The sequence below is a fragment of the Pagrus pagrus genome, assembly GCF_965226575.1.
Source record: "Pagrus pagrus genome assembly, chromosome: 21".
NCBI classification, from domain to species: Eukaryota; Metazoa; Chordata; class Actinopteri; order Spariformes; family Sparidae; genus Pagrus; species Pagrus pagrus.
Window position 1 is genome coordinate 2,247,105 of NC_140208.1, and position 13,230 is coordinate 2,260,334.

The 13,230-nt window shown below is 43.4% G+C and overlaps 1 protein-coding gene across 2 annotated transcripts in view; it reads right to left on the minus strand.

Annotated features, from left to right (window-relative positions):
- aatkb (apoptosis-associated tyrosine kinase b) overlaps positions 1–13,230 on the minus strand; it is a 51,052-nt gene that overhangs the window by 27,934 nt on the left and 9,888 nt on the right. The window lies entirely within an intron of this gene.

Sequence of the window (13,230 nt, forward strand, 5' to 3'; positions counted from 1 at the left end):
TGGCACGTGTACATTATTATTATGAGCAGATGCAAAACTCTGTGACTGCCACACCCGGATCCTTCAGCAACCTCATATCAGAAATGATCAACATGACTGTAAATGTTATCCTCAGTCAATGATAACGGGTAGGAATCTTGTAACTGATCAAGCTATTGAAATTTCTCAATCATACAATAATAATGGTGATGTTCTTTATTTTTTCTTGCCAGCAAATCTCATCAAAAGACACAAGCCAACACTGAACTGATCCCACTAACAAGTAGTGTCGTATATCAGATTGTCTTCTTTCTCCACCTGAAACAGAGTCAGTGAGTCGCTGAGGAGAGAGTCAGCGTAGGAGAACAAGAGAAATCTGAAGAAAGAAGGAATTAAAATCGAATCTTATGCCTGAGCTTTTTCCAGGGGAGTACCCAGGGAGCTATAGTGTGGACAGGTGCAGAAAAAGCTTAGTGCAGCAGTTGTAGTAAGTTGACTAAAGGAGAGGAGAGAAGGGAAGGAAGGAGAAAGATCATTTAAATATATCGCTGCAGTAATGTGAAGCTGCCATACAAGTCTGAATTGGCCAGTCAGCAATTGCACTATATTATTATTGAGGAGGTAATAATATCGTCTTTGTGAATAGCTGAGGTGGGTTGGACTCCGGCAGAAACACACAAAACCTTGCTGTTGTGTTTTCTTCCCTCGCTGTGTAAAATCAATGCCATTGACCGCTAAACTTAATGAAATAGAGAGGATTCTCCCTCTTGTTAGCTGTAATGAGCCCAGATCCAAAGAGACAAATGTTTCCTTTTAAAAGGTCATTCAGTTCACAGGGACATGTCCCTCCTGAGAGCTTCATTAAGTACACTCAAAAGCACAAAACACAAGGCCCCAATTTAGAGTAAAAAACGAGAAGGTGGAAGGAATTTCTGAGCTGCTGCATTTTTGTTCTCCTCTTTTACTACTCGATGCTAGCAGCTTGAGTACCGTATAGCTCTCAGCTCAGAGGTGGTAGCCATTTTCAGCCTCCCGAGGCAGAGAGCTGAAGCACATCCTGATGACTAAATGATGAAAAGGGAGCGGGCATGAGGAGACGAGAGCAGAGAAGAAAGGATCTGAGATAGAAGAGGAGGTTGAAGAGCTGTGTACTCTGCAGCGTCTCCCCCAGGAGAATCTCCTCAGCACTCAACACAGAAAGTCAGCAAGTTGAAGAGCAGCAGCTCGAAGTCTAACCGAGGGCAGACAGAAGCAGAAACTGCAGAGTGTTGAGTAAAGGCTGAGTCTATCTGACAAGCTCACGTGTTTGGTCTGCCTCTACAGAGATGGAGCTCGAAAATGAGTTCGCTGCAGCATCTGTGAACACAGACTGCTAGATTCACCCTGATTTCCAGATTTAAATCCATAAACCAACAGCAGTACAATAGCCTACATAACCACAGCCTGTGAACTCTGAAAGGGACTACGATACTTACAACAGTTACAGTAGATGCACTCAGTGGGAGACCTGCAGAATAGTTTGACATTTTGGAGAAAAAAAGCTGCATTCTTGCCAGAAGTTAGAAGAGAAGAAGATCAATACCGAAGTCACAGCACCAGTCCAAGAAATAGTCCCAGCATGCAACTCTACATAAAACCACAACAACTGGACATTTATTTTTGTTCCCTGGTCAAACATACAAGATATAATGTAACTAGTGAAATGTTGAGGTGCCCCCTCACTTTCAGTCTCTATGCTAAGCTGAGCTAATTGCCTGCTGTTTCTACCATCATATTTAGCTTGCAGACATTAGAGTGGTATCAAACCACAATTAACGGCTGAAATAAAGGCTATTACAGCAACAGGCTCAAAGGGCTTTCCCTTACTTTTTCAGTTTTTCTCTTCATGCACTGAGAACAGCCGATCAGATCGTTTTCGACACCAACTATTCAACAAGCTCAGTCGGCCAAAAAGTCGTCTACAAAGGCAGACTACTGCAAGCAGTGTGAGAAACACAGCAGAAATAAGTTACCATCCATTTTGTGCCGAACAGGAATTAATGGCCAGCCACAATTAAAAAGAGTAGTGACACATAACTATAGAGGAGCCAATGTAAACTCAAAGAAACTATTCCAAAAAACACAAGTTTCTCCTGCATGATTCGGACATTGTAAGATGTGAGTCCGCTTGGATCCAGTTGGGTGTCAGACTTACAGACAAACAGACCTGAGACCTACAGAAAAACAATAGCTTGTAGCTCTAGTGCTAGCTCAGCTGCTTCTGTCCCTGACAGGCTGTGAATCTGTATTTTCTTCCACGTTTGTCAGAGCAAACAGTAAGTTACTAAGCTGTCTGAACTGAGCCCCAGCAGGACAGTTAAGGTAGGAGTCACAATGCCTTGGCTTGTCAGAGAGACTGAAGCGTGGGACATTTAAATCAGAGCTGACAGACTGAGAAGAGTCCAGACTCTTAACCCTGTCAGCAGAATGTCCTCACTATCAGCCCCAATGTGGCACGCCATTGTGACATTAACTGAGCAGCTGTTAACTGCATAAAAACAACTGCTTTATTTCTGTATCGGCTATCAGTGATTAGTGTGTCACTACTGATATCCCAGCTTCATTCATATAAGCCGAGATATGCCCAGTTTTATGCCGCAGCTGTGATCCAGAAGAGTCGCACCTTCCCGTCTGAGCAGAGTCAAAGCCAGCAGAGTTACAGCGCTGCCTCGGCTCTCTTCCTGTGCCCGCTGCTCATATCCAGCTCAGGGGAGTCAGCAGGAAGTGCATCCAGGGGACTGCTGACACCCTTCACTCATCATCGGCCCTGGTTACTGTCCTCGTGCTACTGCTAAATTATCTAAAGCTCAGCGGAGTGAAAGGTGAAAGCACCTGAAGGGCTGGAAACTGGCCAGGGCAAAGAGTTTACACTGTGATCCCAATTAAGGATGAAAGAAGCAGAGAGGGAAGAGGTCAGAGATAAAGATATTAATTACAAAAAGCCGTCCATTTTGACACCTATTGGAAATTCATGTGGCTCTTGCTTCATTAGCAGTCTCCTCTCAAAGAGATATCTGAAAATAATCACAGAGCATTAGAAACAAAGAAATTAAAGGATATTACTGGCAATGGACGGGACTACAGGCTTTACTCACACTCTCACACTCTCTCACACACACACACACACACACACACACACACACACACACACACACACACACTGATGTGTAAGATACAAACAAAGAGAGGATCAGGATACAAAGACAGTTCTATGTTGGATGCAAATGTGACCGATAGCATCATAAAGGTCACCATCCTACACATATATCAACCCTCACTCTTACTGTCAGCCTTATCATGTTGGCCTCATTTCATGTGTTCATTAACAATTATGAATTTCTGAACATCAATGGTTCCAGCTGAGAACTGGGAACTGCTCCCCGACCAACCGGCATCTCTGTTTCTTTAAGAAAATCTGATTCAAAACAAATGTTGTACAAATATTCTCTCATATCCTTTATTTTTAGATGATGACAGACGGACGGTGCTACAGCTACAGAGGAGTTTTTGCACACCTGAGTCACATGCACGCCATTTTTCTACTCGGTTATACTCAGTGTTTTCAGAGATAATAACCAGTTGCATTGATGCTGAAAACCTGTGTAGGTGCAGAAAATTGATTTAAAATTCATCGATAGAGAACTGGACACATAAGTATACTGGCACTAGCATCAATATAATGTTATCAGTTCCCATTATTAAAGATTATTTAAAACTGCGTGTATTTCTGGAATAACACCAGGCATTCCCAAATTGAAAATCTTTATGAATCATGCTTAATCCCTGTGAAAATATGCATGTGATCTCTGCCAAATATATTCACTGTGTGACCGTGAATTTGAGGATCTCCCCTGCATGCCGCATCAGGACCACAATAACATTTTCCGCTCTCAGGATAATGCTGGCAGGCAGGTGTCAGAGCGTGAACAGTCAGGTGAGTGATGTGTGCGACCGACAGCCACTGACAGACAGCAAAATAACAGCCTGCCTAAAGCGCTGAGCGATGCTCCACAACCTGATATCTGTGCATGTTGAGGTGTCTTCTTGTGAAAACTGGTTTGACATTTTGAATTAGGTTATTTGGTCTTTTTTTTTTACAACATCAAAGGGGTTTTGGGGTCATGATTACAACCATAAAACACAGCTTTTAATCCATAACATAACAGGAATAGAAATAAATGGACACGTGCAGATTCTGACATTTTAAACCAAGCTGAGGCTAAAATACTTCTGCTGAAAATCACATTTATGATTTATTTTAACAATACAAAGTTCCAACTACAATAATAATGCAGAATTAAAGCTTGATCTATGCTCTTAATCGTAAGTTGGTATACAAATTATACCAAATCACTCGTGGATGAAATGCCTTAATTATCTTTTAATATAAGCTCACACTCAGGAATCAGGAATTCAGTCCGTTCTATTAGGAGACGGGACATTTAAGTAGACATAAATTATGTCATAAAAGATGTAAGGGCAGACTGAGGAGAATACATTTGGGGTTTCTCTTACTCAATGCACATTACACCCGTTTTACCTCCGTGAATGGCACCGGAGATCACAATCATGACCTCAGACTGCGTTGGAGCGGGCTGGGATTAGGGTCAGGAGTTACAATCGATAGATGCTTCTCACTGTAAGATATGCAGGAGTGTGTCTGCGTGCCAAACCGGTGACAGAGACAAAGCGTCTTCGCTCACAGCCAACTGAGACACCGTATCAAAATTGCTGGCGGTGGTAAAATAAATGATTGTTCCCCCCTCTGTCCTCTGCTACAGTACTGCTGACACCATGCTTCTATCAGGCACTGACCGAGAGAGAGAGAGCGAGAGAGAGAGGGGATGACGACAGGAAGACTCATCAGTTAGAAAAAGCAACAACAACAGAGGAGAGGTAGAAGATGATGACGACGGGGGGAAACAGATGGGTGGAGGGAGGGTTAGAGATGGTTAAACAAGCCCATATGGACCAAACACATGTGAACTGCATGAAGCTGATGATCTGGTCATGAACGATCTGTGTTAGGGGCCGATCTGCTGTACATCTGCTGCACCACACACGTATGATGCAGAGATCATCATGTCATGGTCATTTCTTCATACAAGACCAACAGACCAACAGACCAACAGACAGGCAGACACACATGATGCATTTTTTTGGGTTAGTCATCGGGGATCTGAATGTAAACACGACCAAATGTTAGCGAACAGCTGCCGACGCTTCTGACTCAAGAACAGGCTGCAAAAACTCACCCGGTCTCCATGGCGACTGCTTTCCCCCCCAAATCCTGTTCAGACTAATTCAAATGCCCTCCTAATGCTCACAGGCGCCGTGCCAAGACAAAGAACAACTTGCCCCTGACACCAGAAAGGATATTAACCTCCTACACTCTTGCTCGCGCTCGTATTTAGGTATTTGTGCATTGTTTTATGTGAAACAAGGTGGCAATGGCTGAATGACTCTCCCGTGTAGAGAATCTGCAGTGTTTTTAATGAAACTGGGTTTGTAAGCTTAGTTATGAGCTACATGCAGAGTTTATGAGGTGTGTCTCCTCTAAATAGCACAGCAGGATTGGGATGCAGTATTTATATGCAAAGGAGAAAACAGAAACAGAACTGAATATAATGCAACCTGAAGTGCTGTTTTGTGATGCTGGATTAGCTCTCTTAAACACACTACACCATCATTTTCCACCTACATGTACAACCCACAGCCATTTCAGACCCATTGTTTAGGAGTTGTTGAGATTCAGGGAAACACGGGAAACCACCATCGATGAGATAGATTGTCCACCTCCACGTCCAAAGTACTGTAGATTCACCAATAAAGTAAATCATCCGATCCTGTGTATTTTTAGTAAGACGTGCTGCCACAGTCACCTCTGTGCATCCCGAACACATCACAGCTTCCTGTGTTGGAACTGGATACCCTCCACTTCCCCTCCTGAAGCCTTTCAGTGTCATTCATCCTGCAGCACAATGTGAGATCATCCAGCAGAGTTACAGAACATTATGACATTATAGTGATTGGACCTGTCACACAAAGGATTTGGAGGATTAGCTATTCATATCATGTGGGAGTCGGGTCTACCTTCCTTCCATATAAGCAGGCAGCCCACGTACTGTAACCTAATTACGCAGGAAGCTGTAACTCGGAGCAACTAACCATGAAACACATCTCCCCCGGAGCGGCCATATTATCTCTGTTCAGCAACCTTGTACAAATAAGAGAAGAGTTGTGCGGATCACCTGCGTCTGCACTTCTGTCAGGAGTGTGTTTATTTCAGTGTGTACGAGTGCGTGGATGTGTTGTGGACCTGATATTTTCTGGCCTGCTGTGGCAGCGCTACACTTCAGTATGCTGAGTGGAGCCTCATCTGTCTGTTTCCCTGCAGCGGACAGCTCCCACCTGAGGCTCTCACTTCCCTCCCCTGACAACACAATGGCCAGAAACACCTCAACCTCGTCGGGTTTATTCAGCACACAGCTCCCTGGAGGACCTGACGGGCATATCAGCAGGACGTCCAGCTGCGGAGCACAGCTAAATATATTTACTCGAGTACTGTCAGTCAACAATTCCTCCACTATAGTTATCTGACGGTTGGAGTTTCTTGTTGATACAGATTTAACATTCAATATGTGATATTTTTCATCTTTTCCTTTATCCTTTCTTTCTTTCCTTCCTTTTTTCCATCTGGGGGCGAACACACCTCATCGTGCTTCCCTACAGCGGCTGCTAAAAACACACAAAAAAACCTGTTTGTTGGTTGAGGCTACTGTAGAAACATGGTGGTGAAACATGGCAGACTCCGTTAAAGAGGACCCGCTCCATTTGTGGATATAAAAAGCTCATTCTAAATTTAAAAAACCTGCAACACTTCCTAGTGTCAGGTGATTATAGTGTTATATTTCCATGTCTGCCAATAGATCCCCCTAAATCCTACACACCGGACTTTTAAGACTTAAGTTTAAGCTGTATCCATTAGTCTAGTAACTTGCTGTAACTTGACTTTTCCACGCCTGAACCATCCAGATTTCAGTGTCTAAAACACTCAAAGAGGATCCATAGTGAGACAGATAAACAGATCTCACTCACCCACTCACCTACCAGCTGTGGCACTCAGCTTAAAGTGTGTGTGTGTGTGTGTGTGTGTGTGTGTGTGTGTGTGTGTGTGTGTGTGTGTGTGTGTGTGTGTGTGTGTGTGTGTGTGTGGCCACATAGCGAGCTACATGTGTATGTGATCTGTTAAAGGTCACAACACTGAGAGAACCAGCGGTGCAGCTACATCCCTCCCACTGACCTCCCAGCACAACAAATATGAATGTCACTCCTTTGTTTGCTTCATCCTCGCTGCTCTTTTCTCTGCATCTTAATGTGACATCACCGGCGGTGTCCCTGGGGGATGATGGGATTTGCTGCGTGTGTTTGCGTGGGTTTTCTTGCACTGAAAACAGCTACAGCTCGGTGCTTTTACTGTGCGTGGGGATTAACAGCAGTTGTGTTGTTTCTCTGTGGGTTTGCTTTGTCACAGACGGGGAAAACAGCCGGCCCGCTGTGAGGAGAGGAGGTGGAGGTGAGGGGAGATCAAGTAGCTGTGCTGGATGTCAGTACTGATGTAAATGTGCTCTAAATATGATGATTTAAATGTTTTTGAGAATGCTGCTGTCTCTGTGACATTCATGGACAACTGTTGCACTAAGCCTCCTCAGTTTAGGATGTTGTGTTACTTTGGGTAAATATGGATTATCACAAAAAATTGTAAGATCTATTATTGGTGATGACAGGAAATACAGTACCGAGGTGGTTTTCTTAACGGGTTTGGCTCCTGGTACCCCTTAGATCGCTAACTTAGCTGCATGGCTAACTACATCAAGGCAGCAACGTTTCGCAGCAGTTAGTGGTTACTGTAGCAACAAAGCTACCAGCACCTGTCCATCAGGAAAATCGCCTCGGTACTGTAACTGGCCTCCTTCGTTCTTGAAGGCTGCGACCCTGGTCCAGAGGTGTTCACTGCGACGCTGTTAACATGGCGATGCTGAGCAGGTATAATCTTTATTACTGTCACCATTATATAATAAGAATTGTTCACAAAACACATTAAGAATTTAGTGCTTCTCTGACATTTATAAAATACAATCGTGGTACTAACCCACTTTTCCTCTCCTTTTGTATTGGGTCTATAATTATCATCGTATTTGTCAGCTTGGGAGAAAAAAGACTTATACACACACATGAGTCATTTAGATCTTGAACCTGTCATTAAGTAAATATCCAGTGAACCGACTCAATGAATAGAGTGTTTGTCAGGATGTTAACTTGATATTATTATTCAGAGTGACACGTAGTGAAAGCCTGGCATTTATCAAGTTCTTGTAGTGCAGCGAGCAGCACAGAAGCAGGGGATTATGGGTCTCTGGAGCGTGCAGCTCACGTGTGGCACAGCTTCACTGCGATCAGTGAAGCATTAAAACAAAAATAAGCCTCCATGTAGATGTAGAGCCATTTTGTATGCATGCGCAGGTTCTGTTCAAAGTGGAGAGAAACGTCTGACAACTTGTAGAAGGACACAGGAAAATCGGAAGCACGCAGGAACATTAAATGTTTCACCTGAGTGAACCTCAGGGAGCACGAGAGCAGAGCATGAACATGTCCCACTGTTTGTGGTTCTTATGTGGGTGAATCATCTCAGTCGGGGAGAATCAATGGAGCAGAGAAAATATAAACACACACAGACTGTGGAGCATGGTTTCACTTATTCCACCATGTTTATTAGCTCCTCCAGTCCTCCGTCCTTAATCTCCCTTCACCCTCCCTCCTTCCTCCTCACTTTTTCCCACAGGGAGCTGTCTGCGCTTCTCAAAAACTGTTACCTGTTTCTTTTTCTTTGCTCACTCAGATTTTTTTTCTGCTTCTCTATCTCTTTCTCCTGCCATCCCGGCGCTTGTCTGCATGTGGATGGATCTGGCACAGAAGGAAGAGAGAGGCCACTGGAGCAGAATGAATCTCTTCTTCCTGCCCTCAGTCCCCGCTGGCGCTGTCTGCACACGCTCAGATGTGACATCGCATCACAGACGCCATGCAGGGCCAATTACATAACACACACACCTCACAGGAGCATCCGAGTGCAGCTCGTTACGACACACACAAGATACAGAGGTAAAACACACACACAGGCATACGTTAGCATTATATGTCAACGTGCAGCAAATTCACATGGTATGCATGATAAAGCTCAAAGGTTATGGCTGGAATAAGGAAACATTATGTAATTATAAGACTAAGTAACCATACATTACTTAAGCTACATTTTTAATTAAAAATCTCAGGTATTAACTGGTGTTTATTTAAATTATGAATGCGTTAGAGACTAGCTGGTGAACATAGTGGAGCGTTTAGCTGCTGAAGAGACAGATATTTCACTCAAAAAAAAAGGATAAACATAAACATATGATGAATGCATGAATATGCAACTGTACATTTGTGATAACCTCAGGGAAATGTTTAGCTGTGACATGTTAAACTTTGTCTAAGGGAAGAGTCAGAAAGTCAGAAAACTTGACTCAGTCATGTCAGTGAACAGTAGCTGAAAGTAGCCACTACAAGCACCTGCTCAGACCCGACCAAGTACTGCTGTAGCAGCAAAACCACACCACCATAAAACATATCTGATATTATATTTGGAGTGACACTCACACATGAGCAGCTCCGTGTTCTTCTCCTGGTTTTTTCCTATTGAGCTATCGTCACCACAACAGAAACTTTGTTTACTGTGATAAGTGTCTCCTTGCAGCAGGAAACTGATCCGCTCCATAAAATGAAAACAGCGAGCTATGACTATTTAATATTTATTTAATAACATTATCATATATATGATAACACAAAATGGAGGAAGATAAACAAAAGGAATAAAACAACAGTTTGCTAAGGTATGATAATAAAAACCATGTGAAAGGATGTGAAGGAGCCCCACGGCATGACTTCAGAGTGCCTGCAGTGTTATTACCACTGTAGCAGAAATAAAGGAGGAAGCTCAGATGACTCTGAGGCCACCGCGAGTTGAAAACACAAATGAATGAAATTAGGCTTTTCCCGTCTGCAAAATGAGACGCTGACAGAAGTCAACTGCGATTCTGGATGCAGTCAGTTCATTTGAATTTCAAAGGTTATAACGACAGTCATTACTGCAGACGGCAAGAGACAGACTTCTGCGTATTCTGACCTCCTGGATCTGCTCGTATGTGCTGGCATTTTCCCATTTTACCTTGGACATTTGCATAAAAGCAGCTTTTAACTAATCAAGTGACTTCACTTTAAAAGGCCAGCGCTGTGTGAAGAACACAGAGACTGCAGAGCGTCTCTTCACAGACCGTAGCGTCTTTTCAAGTATTAATGGGAGATGCCGGGCAGGTTTGTGTTATGTGTCTGCCGTGATTATGCATGATCACAGCGAGCGGACCATCTCAGAAGTGCCCCCCCGTTATGCACCAGTTTCGAATACGGTTGCCATGGAGACACTTTTAGTATATCAGGCTGCCTCATTTAAATGTGCTGCTGGATGTGAAATGGCTTTATGGCTGGGAACATTATGTATTTGAAGTGCTTTTAGCAGGAAGTGAAGCCCACATTTTGTACTACCTGTTCAGAATTGGAGTAAGAATCTGTATAGCCAGCATGTGATGAAGGTGCAGGCTGCTTTATATAACTGAGATGATCTGGATTCATGCTCAGGAAGAGCAGAAATGTTAAATCTTATATGAAGCTTCTGGCATGAATGTCTCAGTACAAACAGACTAAATGTATATCCTATGAGCATAGCAGCAGAAAGGATACACATGATGAAGGATTTATTTTTATGTTCACTGTTCATGGGCCTAATTGGTTCCTTACATAACCAGTTTCTATAACCAGTGTTTGAACTGGGCCAGTGCTCACTAGTTCAGAGTCCTAGCACGTGAGATTTTCTCCCACATGAGTACCGCTACATCCGTGTGAACGCTAGAACAAATCTCTGGCTAAAAAACTACAAAGCTGCACTAATCAATCTTTCTTAATTAAAGCTACTACAAGAAACTTTCATTTTTGGTTGATTCTGGCGGCCCGTGTGGACAGAGCAGCTTCTTTCTTCAGGCTGCGAGACTCCACAATTCAGCCTCAGCACTCCACAACAAAAGGATAGTTTTAATTTTATAACTTATCCGACCCGGATGGTCTCGTTTGCTAATGTAGGTCGTAATGAAGCATCAGTATTAAACTGAGACTTTTTCATAAGCAGTTAAAAGTACCTTGTAGTACGTTGGATCAAATGATGATGAGGTCATTGGTAGTGGCAAACCCACAGAGTTTGCTCTGTGGTGCAATTTATCTTCTTTCAGCACTGTGTTTTTTGTGTTTTTACAGCCTACAAATTTACTGTTTTGTTTCCCTCTCAGTGCTCTCATCAACTTCAATTCAAGCCTCGGCAGGCTGCTGTCTTCACTGAAAAAGCTTCGATAAATCCACTGTATGCTACCTGCTCAGCACCAAACGCCAGGCAGACAAAGTCAGAGACTAGCTGGTGAACACGGTGGGGCATTTAGCAGCAAGACGGTCATATATTGTTTTTTTCTCTCAATAAAAACAGGTCTAAAGGGAGTAAATAGTGGACTTTTGGCCAGGTGACCAACAGGACAGCTATAAATACAATAAACAAATCATACCTAAAATGTCTTTTTCTTCCCCCCAGAAAAATCCAACAGCACACTTCAGTTGCTAGTTACAGCCTGTAGGTAGTACTAGCAATGATAACACACAGCCCCCCCCCCCCCCTTCACTCTATCAAGATGACATTTAATTTGCCTGAAAAACGTTTCCCCACAAAATGTTAAGTCTTTATTTTGAGTAGCAATCTCTCCCCATGTAAATTAACGTTAAGGACACATGAAGTCTTGAGGGCAATCAATGACATATTTTAAAAGGTTAGATCTGTGCACACCGACAACTACACATAAAGCGTGTGTGTATACATATATATACACTGTAGGTTAAAGCAAAGAGACTGTCCAGTATTTTTCAATTATTTCAAAAACAACTATACTAGAACCTCTTGTGAATTAACATGTGCTTTCACGCAGATGTCACATGGGATGTACAGTACAATAGTCACACCCAGATAATGTTAAGTCACATGCTGACAGCTGGTATTTACTCGTCCTACTAAAAAATTGAAATTGTAAATTGAAATTGAGTGCGTGTGTGTGTGTGTGTGTGTGTGCGTGTGTGTGTGTGTGTGTGTGTGTGTGTGTGTGTGTGTCTGGAGGATGTTAGCTGTCCGGCTCTGGCCGTGTGGGACTCGACTGGCTGTGATCAGGGAACGCTGATCCAGGCCGGGGTGACTGATGTTCTAAATATTGGATGAGCTCATCTGTGACCGAGAAGAGGCGGGGGAAACGGCCAAAACTAGAAACTGGAGCAAATCCTGTCACACGACGTGCAAACAGTCACACGTCCACCCACACACAAACTACACGGATGCTGTCTCTTCTTACTCATTCTATCTCATACCAAGAGAATATATATACAGTACGTACACACATAAATGCATTCACAGACTCACGTGATCACCAGTGAGGGCGCATGACACACACACACACACACACACACACACACACACTGACTTATGAGTATGTCTCCCATCACAACATAAAAAACAAAGTCCTCCAGCTGCAGCGGCTTCACGTGTGGTGTCTGCCGCTCACGTGCAAATTATGATGGAGAGAGCGGGCGAGCAAGCGAGAGAGAGAGAGAGAGAGAGAGATTTTTTCACTCACTCAGACCTTGATCGTTCAAAGAGTCCTGTAATGCTGAATTAACCTGTGATGAATGACAGCACTGATGCGGGGAGATGCGTTGCCACGGAGACGGTCTGAGGGAGCTACTGACGCATACGGCGGCCTATCAGCTGAGTGAGTGGGCGGTCAGTGGCACTGACCTCACAGGTCAACCACCAAGCAGATGTAACATCAGGCACAAGAGAAATATTCCACGTTGCCAGATGTAACAAACACATCACACACTGTTACCTGTTAAATGTGGCGTTTTAAAGCTCGCCTCTCATCTCTCGGTGGTTTTGACCAGTTAGACGTGAGGAACGTGGGATTTCACATAACTTACAACTATTTTGTTTACATTAGATTTGACCTATTTAAGATCTTTATTAAATATACTTTATAT